Raw genomic sequence first — 14,869 nt, 5'->3', positions numbered from 1 at the left:
CTCTGGCCTTTGTAGCTTGAGCTTCTATTTAAAAAGGTGAGGGTGAGGATGCAGGGGGAAGAAATCAATAAGGTGTCCTGGCTCTCAATCTTCTTGGCCTGCAGTGGAGGTGTTTTTAGGTTGGGAGGGGGAGGGAGGGCAGTGGAAAGAGGTGGGCTGTTTTTGTCATTCATAAGCTTTGCTGACAAATCCTTGACATCATTTGGCGGATTGTATCGATAACTTCTTCCTGGACTGCAGAGGACAAATCGAAATCATTTGTCTGGCTTTGTTGGGGTGATGGTGGTAGCGGTGTGGGGTTGCCATGGGCAGCGGAGAGGGATGACGTCCAGGACAAAGCCAGCCCTGCCAACCTCAGTTGTGACATTGGCAGCTGAAAGCATTTGTATTACAGGGAAGTTCAGGGGTCACAGCGAGACAGGCCAGTTGTGTCATTCTCAGCAATTTTTAGAGTTGACGGAGGATGGACACCTGCTGTTTTCCACCAATGAACCTCCATCAAGAAAATGCAGATCAGTATTTGTCCAAGAGATTTCTGTCTGGATCTAGTTTATATTGGGCCATGGATCACGACATACGACAACAATGCCCAAAAATGGTGGCAAATCTGAAAAAGATATATCAATCGACACGAATCTTGTAACAATGACTGATATCCATTTTAATCCTAAAATGCACACAAATATGCACTCGCACTCACTCGCAACCCCAAAAACACATTTATCTCTCATAAATATGCCCACTCACACAGATCTGTATTCATGTATTCTAAGTGGGAGCCGTTCCGGAGGGGAGAGGAGAACTCGCTTTTCCTGCCTGCTGTTTTGACAGTTGGGGCTTGAGCGTCAAATGGCAAATCTCTTAATCTGCCCTTATTAATAAGAAAAACATGAGACTGTCTGATATTGCCCCACACATTCCCATCTGCACTGAAATGAAAGCAAAACGGAAATAGCAAAATACTACAGGGGTATTATCATTACATAATTTTAAAAAAAAGGATTGTGATAATACAAAATACTATGGTGACACCTGGATCCAAATTGGTGTGAGCTTCGGTGTTAGGTTTGAAAAGTGTGTGTGATTGTGTGTGTATGTGTGTGTGTGTTCGTGTGCTTTCTGTATTGGGAACAGGAATGAGACAGTGCTAATCGCAGTGTGTATCTGTGGCTGGGGGGGATCTATTTGAGTGCATGAGGAGCAGACTTGGTAAATTAGTTTGATCCATGTTTGAGAACTGCGAAAGGTCAAAACATTAGGTCTGCAAGTTCCGTCTAGGTTGTGCCCTGCCGACTTCTTTTTCTTTTTTTTTTGTTATCATCGTCATCTTAAACACCAGCGTGACCTCACAGCTTTTTAGAGAACTATGGCCAGGCATCACAATAATATGAATGAGACACCGCAGATGTCTGAGAAAACAGTCATACAGTAAATCCCTTTGTCGTGTCTTATTCCACATTCAAGTGATAATTGTTTGCTATTTTGTGGTGATTTGGAGTCAAACCTGGTATTAATAAAGCTCAGACAGAGGGAAGTCAGGTTCATGGGTTGTTTGGGAATGAAGGGAAGAGAACAGCACAAAAGGAGGGTAAAACCTAAGGTGTGGAATCAAGCCAACACCCACTGGTCTTTGAGAAGCAAATACTTGTTGTCAAATGAAGGTTTATAACAATAATAATGAGACAGACTACACGTGATCAACTGTAGCCGTGCTCACAGCAGAACAATGTGCAGAGGCAAACATTAGCAGTTTCATGTTGCTTCAAACTAACTAGGGAATAAAACCTATTGACTAAGTCTAAAAGTAAGTGTTGATACTTGTTCCAAAAAGCCACACTTGAGAGCCTGTCCACATAACCTCAGGCTGCATCCAACTGCTTCTCTTCAAAAATACTGTGACTTTGGATTTGTGTGGCAGTGACATAAATAAATGAGGACTTCATGTAAAAGCCTTTCTTTGAAAAAATGTAGGGTCATTTTCATGTTATCCATTTCATGTCATGAACTCATGTTAAGAATTAATAAAAATAGAACCTGAGAGAGGTAATGTACTGCTACATGCACCAAGAAGCAGGGAAGTTATAAGAAATGGAAAAAAAAGCAAACAAACAAACATACCAATACAATTTAGGTTTTACATAAATAGGTAATTACATACAATCCTTTTGGAATAGAAGGTGAGTAAGATCTCAATGATCAACAAGGATTTGGTTGCTTGAAACTCAACATTTCAAAGAGTTTTAAGAGTAGTTTGCCATCTTTTGTTACTTCATGAGCAAATAACCCATGTGTTATGCATGTTATGCAGTTGCTAATCATTGGGACACTGACATTGCTTGTGCATCAAAAGTCAGATTTGACCACTTCCTCCCTTTTTCCTCTACCCAGCGACATGTCATTGAAAGTGTCTCATGGCCTCAACCTTTAAGAACTCTTGTTTGGTCCCACAAAGTCATTCATACTAACTCATATGCTTTACATATGCTGCATTATTCATATTATAGCTCAGCCCTTGCAAAGTCCAAAATTTAATCATAATAGGACTTGCTGAGGAAAGGACTGTCTTTGAAAGCCGGCAAAATGGGAAGGTCTTTTATCTTCAAACACCCACTGATTAAGTCTTGGTGCCTATATTTTAAGGAATGTTATCCATGCGGTCACAGAGGAGAACAGAAATATCATAAAGGTTGTCAGAATATTACTTTGTGTTTTTGGTGACGATCCATAATGTCCCTTTCTTAGAGTTTGTGAACGGTTACCATCGAAATTTGGTTTTCAAACTCCTTTAAATCCTAAAACATTTGACTAACTGCTACTTCTTAACCTTTTTCGACTTTATTGTAGTAATGTCACTGTCATTGCTCAGCAAAAACCCTGTAGTGCGTACAGTTTTATCAGAAGTGATAGAATCAATCAATCAAATTAAATTTCTAAAGCCCATATTCACAAATCACAGTTTGGCCTCATAGGATTTAACACGAACAGAACTGCTATAACTTTACATAGAAGGCAGATTTGTAATATAGCGGAATTTTCCTCTAAGAACAGCGAGGAAGTTACAGTATGAGTGGCAGGGACACTCGGGCAAGGTCAGAGGTATTGGGAGTGAAAGGGGGAGCAGTGGAGTAGTCTGCTCCCCCTCCCCTCCCCCACCCCATTGTTGTGGCCCCTATCCTCTAGTGCATCCAACTTCAATTCCACTTCAATTTTTATCAACCTTCTGCTCGCCTCTCAAGGAGATAGGATTCAAACCCTGACACACATTAGCCCCCCAGATTGACTTGATACTGCCACACCCAGGGGACATTCCACTAAAAAGGAGACCCACTTTTTTCTCCTCCTTTCCCCCCTTTCACTTCAACCTGTTCCCTATCTCTCACACTATTGCCCTCTACATTATGTGTCCTTCCATTTCTTATCCTCTCCTCCTCTTCCTCCTCAGTTCTTTCTCCATCCCTCACTTGTCCATCCTCAACCTCATCTTGTTTTTCCCAGTGCATGCCTCCTTGTCAGTCAGCTGTCTGTGCGACATTCAACCTCCTTCTTCAGCGTGATGGACAGGCGCTACTGGCTTCTGATGGAGTAATTTGCTTACGAAAACAGGCTGGCATCAGAAAAAAAAGAGGGTGGGGGGGGGGGTGTAGCCAAGTGATTGCATTAAGAACAGGGACAAGAGAGAGAAAAGTGTGTGTTGGGGATCACGGGGAGAGGGGAAGGTTTTCCATTTCCATTCATCACCATGGCTGATAGACAGACTACAGACAGTTTCTTTTTTCTTGTTTCCTCCCCTAGCATTTGTGACGTACAAGGAGAAGCCAGAGTCAGGTCAGAGGACACACAATACTACGAAAATTCTACAAAACCACAGAAAACTTTCAAATACCACTTTACTCTATCTCTCACAGTTTTGTAAGGGTATGATTTCATATTTACTTTTATGGTTTTTATGGTAATGCAACCAACTGAATACCTTCTCGCCTCATGAAAATAGGAGATCCCAAGGTGCCCTTCAGATAATGTAAAAAAGTGTGAAAAGCCCTCGCTACAGCCGGTGTTTGCTCTGTCCGTTCTTGGCTGCTCTACGAAGAGTCTCAAAGTCGACCTGCTCCCGATGTGAATATGAGGGGCTCATGTAAAGGTTATGAAAAATATATCTATTGTCATTTACATGTGATTATAAACTAATGAAAACAATTTAAAGATAAACATGAATATTATATTCTGTTACTGCTGATAGATCCCCCTACACATGGACCTTTAAAGCGAGGGTTGGTAAACCTGAAAAAGCTAGAAAGAGTAGGCTACACCAATAAAATGCACTGATACATCCCATCCACTCCCATTGGCCCTTTTGTCAAAGCTAGGCCCCCACAACACATGAATATGCACTTTTCTCGTTTTGTTTTGCAGTGGAAGTCATTGTAGCGGAACTGGGAATTTGTCTGCACTTTCCCTTCTGGCTATCGTCTCTGCTTCAGCAGTGTAACACTCCCCAGCTTGTGAAGCCTCTTGTCATGTGCAGTGAGAGCACAGGTAGGGTCCACGCAGGCAGGCAGGCTGCTTAGGCTAGCATATCATTTCATTCATTCCGCATGAAATACTTGTCCAGTTTATTACAGTCCTGCGAGGGCCACGGACACCTTTTATCTGTTGATGCTGTTGGGAGGTGAAGAGGATTTCAACAAATAAGATAAAGTGTTTCAGAAACCACTTATCATTCCTAACTTTAAATTTCAAGTCTGTGGGCCAGTATTGGTGCAAAATCTACAACTGCATCAGAAATGAAGTGATGGAGTGAAAATACTGTTTGCTCATTTTTGGCTGAATAAAATATGCACGAGTTGTCCTACATGTCCCTGTTTAGAATTACACAACATTTAACCTTTGCTTGATGGGCTGCTTTAGAAAGATAAATTAAGAGTATACCCACTTCTCCTATACACTCTCTTTACAACTGTGATGAGCAGAAAAAGCATCTCAGAATGACCAACACATCTTAAGTTAATGGTAGACTCACAGGAGGAACTACCCAGTATAAGTATAATGTGCTTTCCAATAAAGTACTCGGTGAGTGTATATCTCATTTGAATTAAACTGAACACTGTTCTCTAATGCAACAAAATTCTTAATTAGCTTCTAATTCCACAAACGTCTTTGTCTTTCTGTCTGTCTGTATGTGGAACTGTTCATCTTAACAGCTTTACAGTTGGCAAGTGTATTGATAATGGCCCAGGGAAGTGCAGCGCCAAATTTATTCTATATTTAGACACGTGATATGATTAACTTGTAAAGTATTAATAAAAAAAAAAATTATAATAAAAAATCACATGGAATAAACAGGTGACCAACACTAGCAGTCAGAGTAGGCTGGGCAGTGTGCTAACAGTCATTCTGTGCACTGAGTTGAACATGTCTTCTTCTACATCCTTGGATAAACCGCGCAGTGGTCGGCAACAGGGTCAAACTGATTGTTTTTATTTCACCATTTCATCGACTGACAAAGACATTCATGGGTGTCACAGGTGCTGTCATAGCAACAGAATGCTGTCATGACAACAGCAATCATAGACAATTCATAAACGTAATGGGGTTGGGCTTTGGTGAGCAGTGAGTTGGAGGTAGGTGACTGGCTGCCTGTATGAGGGCGTGGGGAATTGAGTTGCATGAGGAATATATTTCATGGCCGATTTATGGTGTCTTGTGGATATGTTTTAGCAATCACTACCCCCACCCCCCTTACTTAAGTTAATTTACATGTCAAAAATGTATATTTCCTCCTCCTCTTCCACAGACTCATTGTGGTTTTTCCACTTTACAGGGGAGCCAGAAGGAGTAGTAGTTTGCAGAGGTAATCTCAAGAAATCCTCATCCTCAGACTCCTTTTTAAAGATCTCCCTCAACCGTTGGCACTGTTGCTCTTCCAGTTGCTGTGAGGTTGGGTAACACAGACTTAGGCTTGAGATGTGGCCCTTCTGTCCTCTGTAGAATCATCTAGAACTACCTAACAGTTCAGATGGACAACCTGCTGGACCACACAATATTGGCCTTGCCATTTTGGAGTGAGTTTTGCGGCAAAGGACTTGACAGCTTTGGACAATGGATGTCCACATATCTTACTTCCTTTCCAGTCCCTTATGGGCTGCAGCACCATGTCCAGTGGTCCCCTGAGTCGCAGGTGGAGGTTGATTTCAGTTGGGGTTACTCCAGTTTGGCAAGAGCTGGTGGTCCCATTCTGCCATATCCAGGAACCGCTGGAGTGACTTCCTGTTGGTGAGCACTTGAATGTTCTGGACAGCCTTTGGTTTCCCTGGGTCAACCTGAACACCGTCTGATGACATGGCATGTCCAAGGATTGTCAGAGAGGTGTGGAGAAATTTGCTTTTCTTCTCATTTAGTGGGAGACCAGTCTGCCTGAGTTGATCTATGATGGCTTAAACGTCCTTGAAATGTTATTGCCAGGACTTTTTTCAGGCCAAAGGGCACTACCTTGAACTGGAAGAGGGTGTATAGACAGATGAAGGCAGTTTTGTCTATGGAATCATAATCCATCTCTACTTGCCAGTATCTACTGTTCAGATCGATTGCTGAGAATACTGTGGATCTAGCAAGGGACTCCAGACTTTCCTGAATGGTTGTGATTGGGTAAGCATCTGTGTGAGTCTTTGTGTTGGGCTACCTATAATCCACAAAGAATTTGTGTTTTCCAGTTTCCGGGGAACGATAACCACTGGTGATGCCCATGCCAAAGATGTTCCACCACATTGTTTTCCAGCATCGCATCCAAAAGCTCCTTTAAAAATGTTTGCTTTAGTGGAGGTTTCTCCTTTATTGGCATTTCATCAATCAGGAGCCGCCAGGAACATCGATTTACATGCCACTGTAGAACACAGAGTCAAGCTCTTGCACTACAGTGAATTCCAATGCATCAGGAGACAGCACAACTATGGGACCCGACCAGGTCTTTCCTGCAGCCAATTCTGTCCTTCCAAGAGGGTTCTGAGGTTTTTCATTTGCCAGCTATAGGGTAATATCTGTCCATGGATTGAGTCTGGCATCTGATGGTTTGATGCACCCCTAAAGATGCTCATTCACCAATGTGTGAGAAGAGCCTGTATCCAAGATGGCGGTTCTGGTCCAGGAGCAATAGAACGGCATCTTTAACTTACCATACATCGGGCACCATTTATCTATGTTCCAGTAATTAGGTTGACAAAACCTCCACAAAGGAATAAAGTAAAAAAAAAAAAAAACTAACATTTGCACCAAACAAAATTACCAGTAAGGCAAAACACAGAAGTGTCCACTTCGGGTTTTATCAATCACCAAAAGGGAAAACATAATGTTTCTCCTGTTTAGGTTAAGTTACACAAAAAAACAACCCAACCCAGAGACTTTTAAGAGAAAGAAAAATCAAGACCAGGAGATTTGGAGATCCTTCGGTTTACAGCCACTTACCTGTAGATACACTGGAGATATGGCTGGAAGCTCCAGAGTAAAATCCCACTGAGGAGAGACAAGAGGGTTTTGTCACTCTAGAAATATTTTGTCACAGAAGCACCTCTGTGAGAACACTGTCACTTCAACTCAGATTATTCGCTCGCTGTTAAGCCGGGGGTAGACTGTCTGGATATCAGCTGTTGCTGCTTTACTCCTGCTCGTCTTCTCTACGCTGGTGTTAGTCTTTTTTTTTTTATATTGACACATGGAAATAATGGGGCTGGGCTTTGGTAACTGGTGAGTTGGAGCTAGGTGACTGGGTGCCTGAATGAGGGTCTGGGGAAGTGAGTTGCATGAGGAATATATTTTTTGGCTGATTTATTGTTTTGGCAATTGCCACAGTACACTGTTGATTTTTTGCTCCAACGCTTTACATCCAGCTGAATTACAGAGCTTATATTTTGAAAAGTTGTGAACTTTAATCTGAAGATTGTGTCGATTGTTTGACAGATCTCTGAAACAGCAACATGCAATATATGAAAAAAAAAACCACCAGTTCAGTAAATCATCCAAATTTATACGTAAACCTCACATGTGAACATAAAGAGAATTCAGTTTTATTTTATGGTAAACATAGACTTTCAAATCTTCATTGCAAGATAAACCAGGTAGGGTTAACGTTTATGAAAAGCTCCGCAGACAACATCCAACACACAAAAAAGTACAGTATATTGCAGAACTGTTTGAGAATGACTCACTAATGACAAGGAATAATATTAAAGCATTACCACACACCACGCAAACAGACAACTAGTTAAATACAAATTCCAAATGGTCTGTATTTATATAGTGCTTTTCTAGTCTTGGTGATGAGCACTCGAAGCACTTTACAGTACAGTTTTTGTCATTCACCCCTTCATTCATACAGTGCATCTAGGTACTCTATCACACATCACTCACAGACTGTCGACACAGCGTCAGGGGTAATCTGGGGCCCAAGGGCTCTTCAGCACATGGAATGGGGGGGACGAGGATGACCTGCTGTGTACGCTCTTCCTCCTGAGCCACAAGCTGGTGCTTTTGACCTTTGTATGTCTTGTTTTGAGAATAATGTTCCCTCAGAAGCTCTCTCATTTATTTTCTTTCATTCAGAGGTATCCCACCCTTTTGCTTTCAGCACACATAACATTACAAGGGCAATCTGTCTGTAAAGCCTTATGAGAACACCACGTATAATGTAGGAACACCCCATTTAGGTTAACATACACTGCAGACAAAACCCCACAGTGGTGATCAAACAAGGGACAGCCATCCCATACACGAAAGGTACCATCACACACACACACACACACACACACACACACACACACACACACACACACGTACACGCACACGCACACACACACCAGTGAGCAGCTCCTGTGTGGCTGTCCGGCCTGCTGGTGATTCCTCACAGATAGTATTGATCTGAGATGCAGGCCTCATTCATTATAGGCTGACTAGCGGCAGATGAGCTGAGGCTTAATGCTGAGCAGGGCCTTTCTCTGTCATCTGGAAAACCACAAGGGTAAATTGTAGAAGCCATGCATAAGTAAATGTGAAGGTGGGCTGTATATCTTACTCAGCAGCGTTACATAACACGCAACATTCCCTCAGTGGAGTAGGGAGAGTCTTTGTCCAACAATAACTATGTGATGATATATAATGATATAGCAAGTGGTATTCTGCTTGCAAGGAATATTTCTGCCAGCAGAAAGAACAAATACTTTCAGCGACCTATTAAATTCAACATCAGAGATCAATTCATACTTATTTATGTACTACAAAGAGACAGCACTGCTTTAAATAGCTAGTTGGAAAGGTTTGGATAAATTCTAAGGTTTTTGGACACATACATATACTGTATCAAAATTATTATCATTTTATACTGTATACTCCATTTTCTATACCATATTGAGCAATTATCAGCTACAAAGAACAAACAGAGAACACTCATGAAGTAAAAACCTCCACAAATAGGTGTATGATTTACTTATTGCCTTCTAAAAACAAAAAAAATGTCCTCTTCAATGTAAGCCATTAACCATGGTCCTGTGATGTTCAAACAATAAGTAAACTAAATGCAAATTCAGGCATATATGGGTTTACAGCAGCTCCAGCAGATTGAGGTTAAATTAAAATATATAATCTTGTTATCACTATTTTTATCAACCAAGGCTTTTTTAAATATTTAAGCTCATGAGGCTTACAAAAAATAATCAGAATATGTATATATGTCTTTCATATCAAATGTTTGATTTGTTGATATTTGTCATAAACAGTTTGATGGATGGATTTTTCAGGATTAATATGATCGGAAACCCTCATTTTACTCCGTACTGCTGTTACTAGAGTTTCTGCAAGTGGCAGCAGAATTTCCCATTAACCCTCCTCGTGTCCTGTCTGTAGTTTCATCATCTAAGACTTGCACAAATATTTTTACTCGACCTTTCATTCATTATTCACCAACTACCATTACCAGAAATGACATAATAATAATCTGCCTCCTTTCACAGCGGCGGAACATGTTTTTACTGTAAAGCAATGTGTTTGAGGCATAAATACGATTGGTGTTAATATTCCACCAGGTATTTCACTAGATATTATGATTGATTTAAAGGTGTAGAAGTCAAAAAAGAACTTACTTGTGACCTCTTGTCTCAGATATTATGATTTATTGTTTCTATTTACTTAACAAGTAACAAATAACAAATAACATCCAAGAATTAAAATATTTGTACCTGTTTTTGAAGTGTAAGTTTTTTTTAATGGTTTCATAAAGATTTGATGATCTGTAATCTGTTGCAGTTTATTAGTGATTCCTGTGATTTAAAAAAAATATTTTGACAATTCAAAGTAGTCCAAAGTCAACATTCAGTAAATTTTTCACATCATTCTCAGAATTAAACTCTCGATTCTGACTTATTTCAAATAATAATTTCTGTTTGTCTAATTGTGTTTCGTCACCTCAACATATCTGATCTGAAGCATGATTCTGCTCGTCTGACGGGATCAGGTTGAATCCTCACAGAGACGCTGACAGGCGATGCCTTCTTTCTGCCCAGGCCCAGTGGATTCTGCCTCATACTTACAGCTGCATTTCCCCACAAGTGTGTCACATTCCTGTTTCCATAGTGCAACACACTGCCATTTTCAACTGGGGCTGCGGGTCACAAACAGAAGAGCTCCAATTGCCTCAGCGAAACCTGGCACAGCTGCGATTTGCCCTTTCGATGCTCCATTTTCTCTCTTCTACGTTTTCTCACAGTTCCTGGGCTGCAGGAAAAGAATGAATCCTGCTTAACGATAAAATCAATGTCATTTCTCATTTTAAGGCAGGAGCGAGAGGGTGGGAGGGGACGGAGGGTCTGGAGACAAGAGGAGGGAAGGGAAGGTGAAAGGGGGGACGTTGGGGGAGGCGAGTATATTACTGAGCTGGCAAATGTGCCCTCATGCCAGGGAGTCAATTTGAGTGAAGCCGTGCAATGTGACATCATTTACTCAGAAATCCCTAATTTGTCAGCATTAATATTTCAGCCCCAGCATCGCCTGTCACCGTCTGCCAGAAATGACTGATCAATCTATAAAACGGCTGCAGCTAATTTATTGAATATTTATGTGCAATGTCATGTGCAGGAGAGCAGCAGAAGTTATTCCACCGCACTCTGCTCTTAGACCCAGGAACCTTTCTAAAAAAATCTAATTTCACTTTATACAGAGAAAAAACGGAAATCGGTACTGTTGCTGTTTGACATGTAACACTGAACACAAACATGGCCACTTTGTCAGTTGTCTCTTTCGGTCAAATTATAACAGGTTTGAGCAGAGATGGGCAGTGACAGAATGACATGTTTCACACAGATTATTAAAAAAATCTAATTGGAATTTAAAAAAAAAAACAAACACCAGAGACTAAATGATGAATAAAAGGCTGTAGAATAAAAGGAGAGTAAATTTATGAACTAGTTATTATTATTCATATTTAGAATAATGTAAATCCATATGTGTCAAATGTTGAAATTGTGTACATTTGATCGTTCATGCTTTTATTTTGTTTATTTGGTTCAAGTATTTTTCTTATCTCATATGTGATGAAAATTATTCTAAATCCAAATTCTCTCCTCTTTTTTCATGTTCATTTAAAAGGTCCTCTAGAATACAGGAGACACCTGAACATTAAGTTCGTATAAATTCATACAGTTCTGACTTTTTTTCTGTTGGAGTGTACACACGAACAAACATTCCATTTTAAGACCATGTTTTTTTTTTTTGTGTGCATCTCCTATTTGCATTTGCAGTTGTAATATGGACATTTCTCAGACCTTTTTACTTTTAAATATTTGTTACTTATAGCCAGTTTACTGTTTTACTCCTAGGATCTCTGGAGCTCAGCCAGCTTAGCAGGTTCTCGGTCACCTCTCTTATCGTGGTCCTTCTCATCCAATGAAGAGCTCTGGTTGTTCCAATCCTCCCTCATGTAAGAATCACCGCTGTGGCTGCTGGGAAAACCTTTGATATCGCAGAACATTTTTTGTAGCTTTCCTCAGATCTGAGCCTCGACACAGTTCTGTCTCTGATACAGGGTCAGCTGTGAGGCCTCAAGTATAATGTGGTGTGTATGTTCTCAAATCATGTTCAATCAGCTGAGTTTAGCTCAGACTCCAGTCAGGGTGTACAAACATCTCAGTGATCACCTGAGCTAATTTGTTACATAGTAAAGTGTCTTGTAAATGTGATATTGCATTTTTTGTTTTCACTTTGTCACATGGTGCATTGAGTGTCAATGGATAAGTGAAAAATGAACTTCTATGACAAACTGTGAAACTGTGAAACTGAATACAGGGTGTCCAGGTACTGTGCTGTTTGTTCTTCACTCTGTTAGACCTTTTTTGGGTAAAAACTTAATGTCACCATGCAATTTTAGTGAACTCTTTTTTTTGCGACTGTGTTTGTAGTCTAGCTTTTGTCTTGAACCTGCACACAGGTACCGGTTCATACTATCCACCCTCTTTGCCTCTAGCCTTTTGTCATTAACCTATTTTGGATAAATTATATATGTCTTTACATCCATTTCCTATTATCTTTATGCATTTAAAGTCCCATTGTTAGGAATTCAGACTTTTTTTTCCAAATCATGAAGTATGTCGTCATGTTATTTAGGAACCTTCATATTTTTCAGAAATATGACATGACAATATGATGCTGTGTTGTCAGTTGGCAGAGCTCCGCTAATGACTTTTTTTTCTAAAAATGTTCTACAAAAACAATCCATTTCAGAACAATTGTGAATATAGCTAAATGAAAAGAAGCTATACTGTTTGTTCTCCAATGGCTGTGTAGTTTTAATTCTTTACCTACAGCCTTGAACAACAGTCCCCGCTCAATAAGTACTTTTTTAACTGCATCCCACAGTCTTTATTAGTGGGGGTAGATGGAGCAAACTCAATTCATAAAAACACGGTAAGTCCACCTTCATTATTATTATTATTTTAAACATTTTATTTAAAATATGACCTGTTACCAAGACAAAGAATGAACTTGTGTAATAGTTTTTATAAACAAGTATTGAAAAAGAATAATCATTCCAGCAGTACATTATATTTTGAAATATGTCCCATATTTCTAAGGTGTATTAACTGCAGGGATAATTGTTTTAAGTGTTTATTAGATGAATAGTTTTTATCCCTTGGACCCCCAGTGTGTATGAGCTCTTAATACCTACAGTAATGTGCCTGCTTATTATGGGTTTGTTTAATCCAGTACAGGTTGGAAATGGAGAGTTTCTCATTTGTTTCATCATTTGTTCAGATTCATATTATTACTCCATACACTTGAAATCTAAAAAGAAGCAGCAGCTTCTCTCCTCCAATAAATGTGAAGCCCCTCCACGCCCCTTCCTAATCTATGTGTGTGACAGTGTTTGCACTTGGCAACTCACACCTCCTGTGTCACTGTCGTATTCCATACATTGCTCCCAGTATTATTCCTTCCAAGGGGATAGATTTTTAGAATAACCAACATTGTCTGCAATTATTTACTGCCTGCTGATGGGAAAAATCCCTCCATTTTCTTTTGTTGGCTGCTGCAGTGCACATTTACACAATAGGCATTTAACACGGACAGCATAATTATGACAGCACATCAGAGCTGAAAGTGCTGGGACAGCGCCAAGGCAAAAGCTGCTCAAACCCTCATCCTTCAATGCCGCCCATGAAGATCATTATGAATGAAAATTAGTGCCGGTGGGATGTGGAGACGAAGTGCGAGGAAAAACACCACGGCAGAGCGCTGGAAGAGCGGCATCCCTGTACGCCAGGACGTCTCACAGCAAACACTATGGGAAGAGTGCTGGTTGAAATCATCAATGAGAACTCCGAGCTTATATTTTCTTTTCAAGTGCCTCAGAATGCATCCCAGCAATCGTGCTTCAAGTTAAACTATAGGACTGAAAACTGCTTCTTTCAGCGAGGAGGATACCTAAAACTACCTAAAAATGTAAATTCTCATTGCCAGTAGACTCTTGCCATAGATGGCACACATTCCAAATATTTCCCCCAGCACCACAACGACTACAACAGAAAGGAATGTCATTCGATTGTCCTCCAGGCAACAGAACCACAATGTCTACGAAGTTTGACTTTCTGAGAAAAGTGCTGTAGTATATTATTCTAGATTGGACTGCAGCAGCGACAGCCAGCCCCACACAGCAGAACTGAGAGTGAGCTGCTAGCCGCTGTGTGGACAGGTGACACGTATCCATCTCGCATCACTCTCAGGTTGGTGCTCCTGTCAGAGTCAGAGCCTCCACATGAAACTATTGATTATTTTACATGTTTTTAAAACTTATGCATGCCGTACTTTTGAATTTGACGAGGGAATGAATGCTGATTGTTCCTTTTCACACTGAAGACAAAGGTGAGATGTTAGTGGGACTAGACTAGAAATACAAACAACATTTAACAATATTGAATAATGATTATTTCAGTGAGCACCACTTCACAAATTTGCTTCCCTCTGAGAATTTTGGGCCAGATTTCCTTGACGCATTTGAATAAACAGGTCCCTCGATCAAAGTCTTTTCCAGTGTGCACTTGGTGAGGCCAGCCGGTCAGCAGGTGACCGATCCAACCAGCTTACAATTCAAAGAGCAAATCTCTTTCTTGCACCACAGTTAGCTTTAGCCCCTCCAGTCCCTTCATTATATCAGCACTAATTACAAATTCTTAAACCAGTGCCAGACATTACAATAAGACAGTGCAGTGAGCATATGGCATAATATCCTATTAATGAACACTCTAAATTCAAACTCAGGTCAGCGCTATCACGGAGGAGAACGTGTCACTGATCCGATGGAGGCAGGAGGAGGGGGGCTGCGAGGGGGGGGGGTGCAGGG

This window comes from Hippoglossus hippoglossus, chromosome 13 (genome assembly GCF_009819705.1).
Source record: "Hippoglossus hippoglossus isolate fHipHip1 chromosome 13, fHipHip1.pri, whole genome shotgun sequence".
In the NCBI taxonomy this organism is placed as follows: domain Eukaryota; kingdom Metazoa; phylum Chordata; class Actinopteri; order Pleuronectiformes; family Pleuronectidae; genus Hippoglossus; species Hippoglossus hippoglossus.
This window is presented reverse-complemented; position numbering follows the sequence as displayed.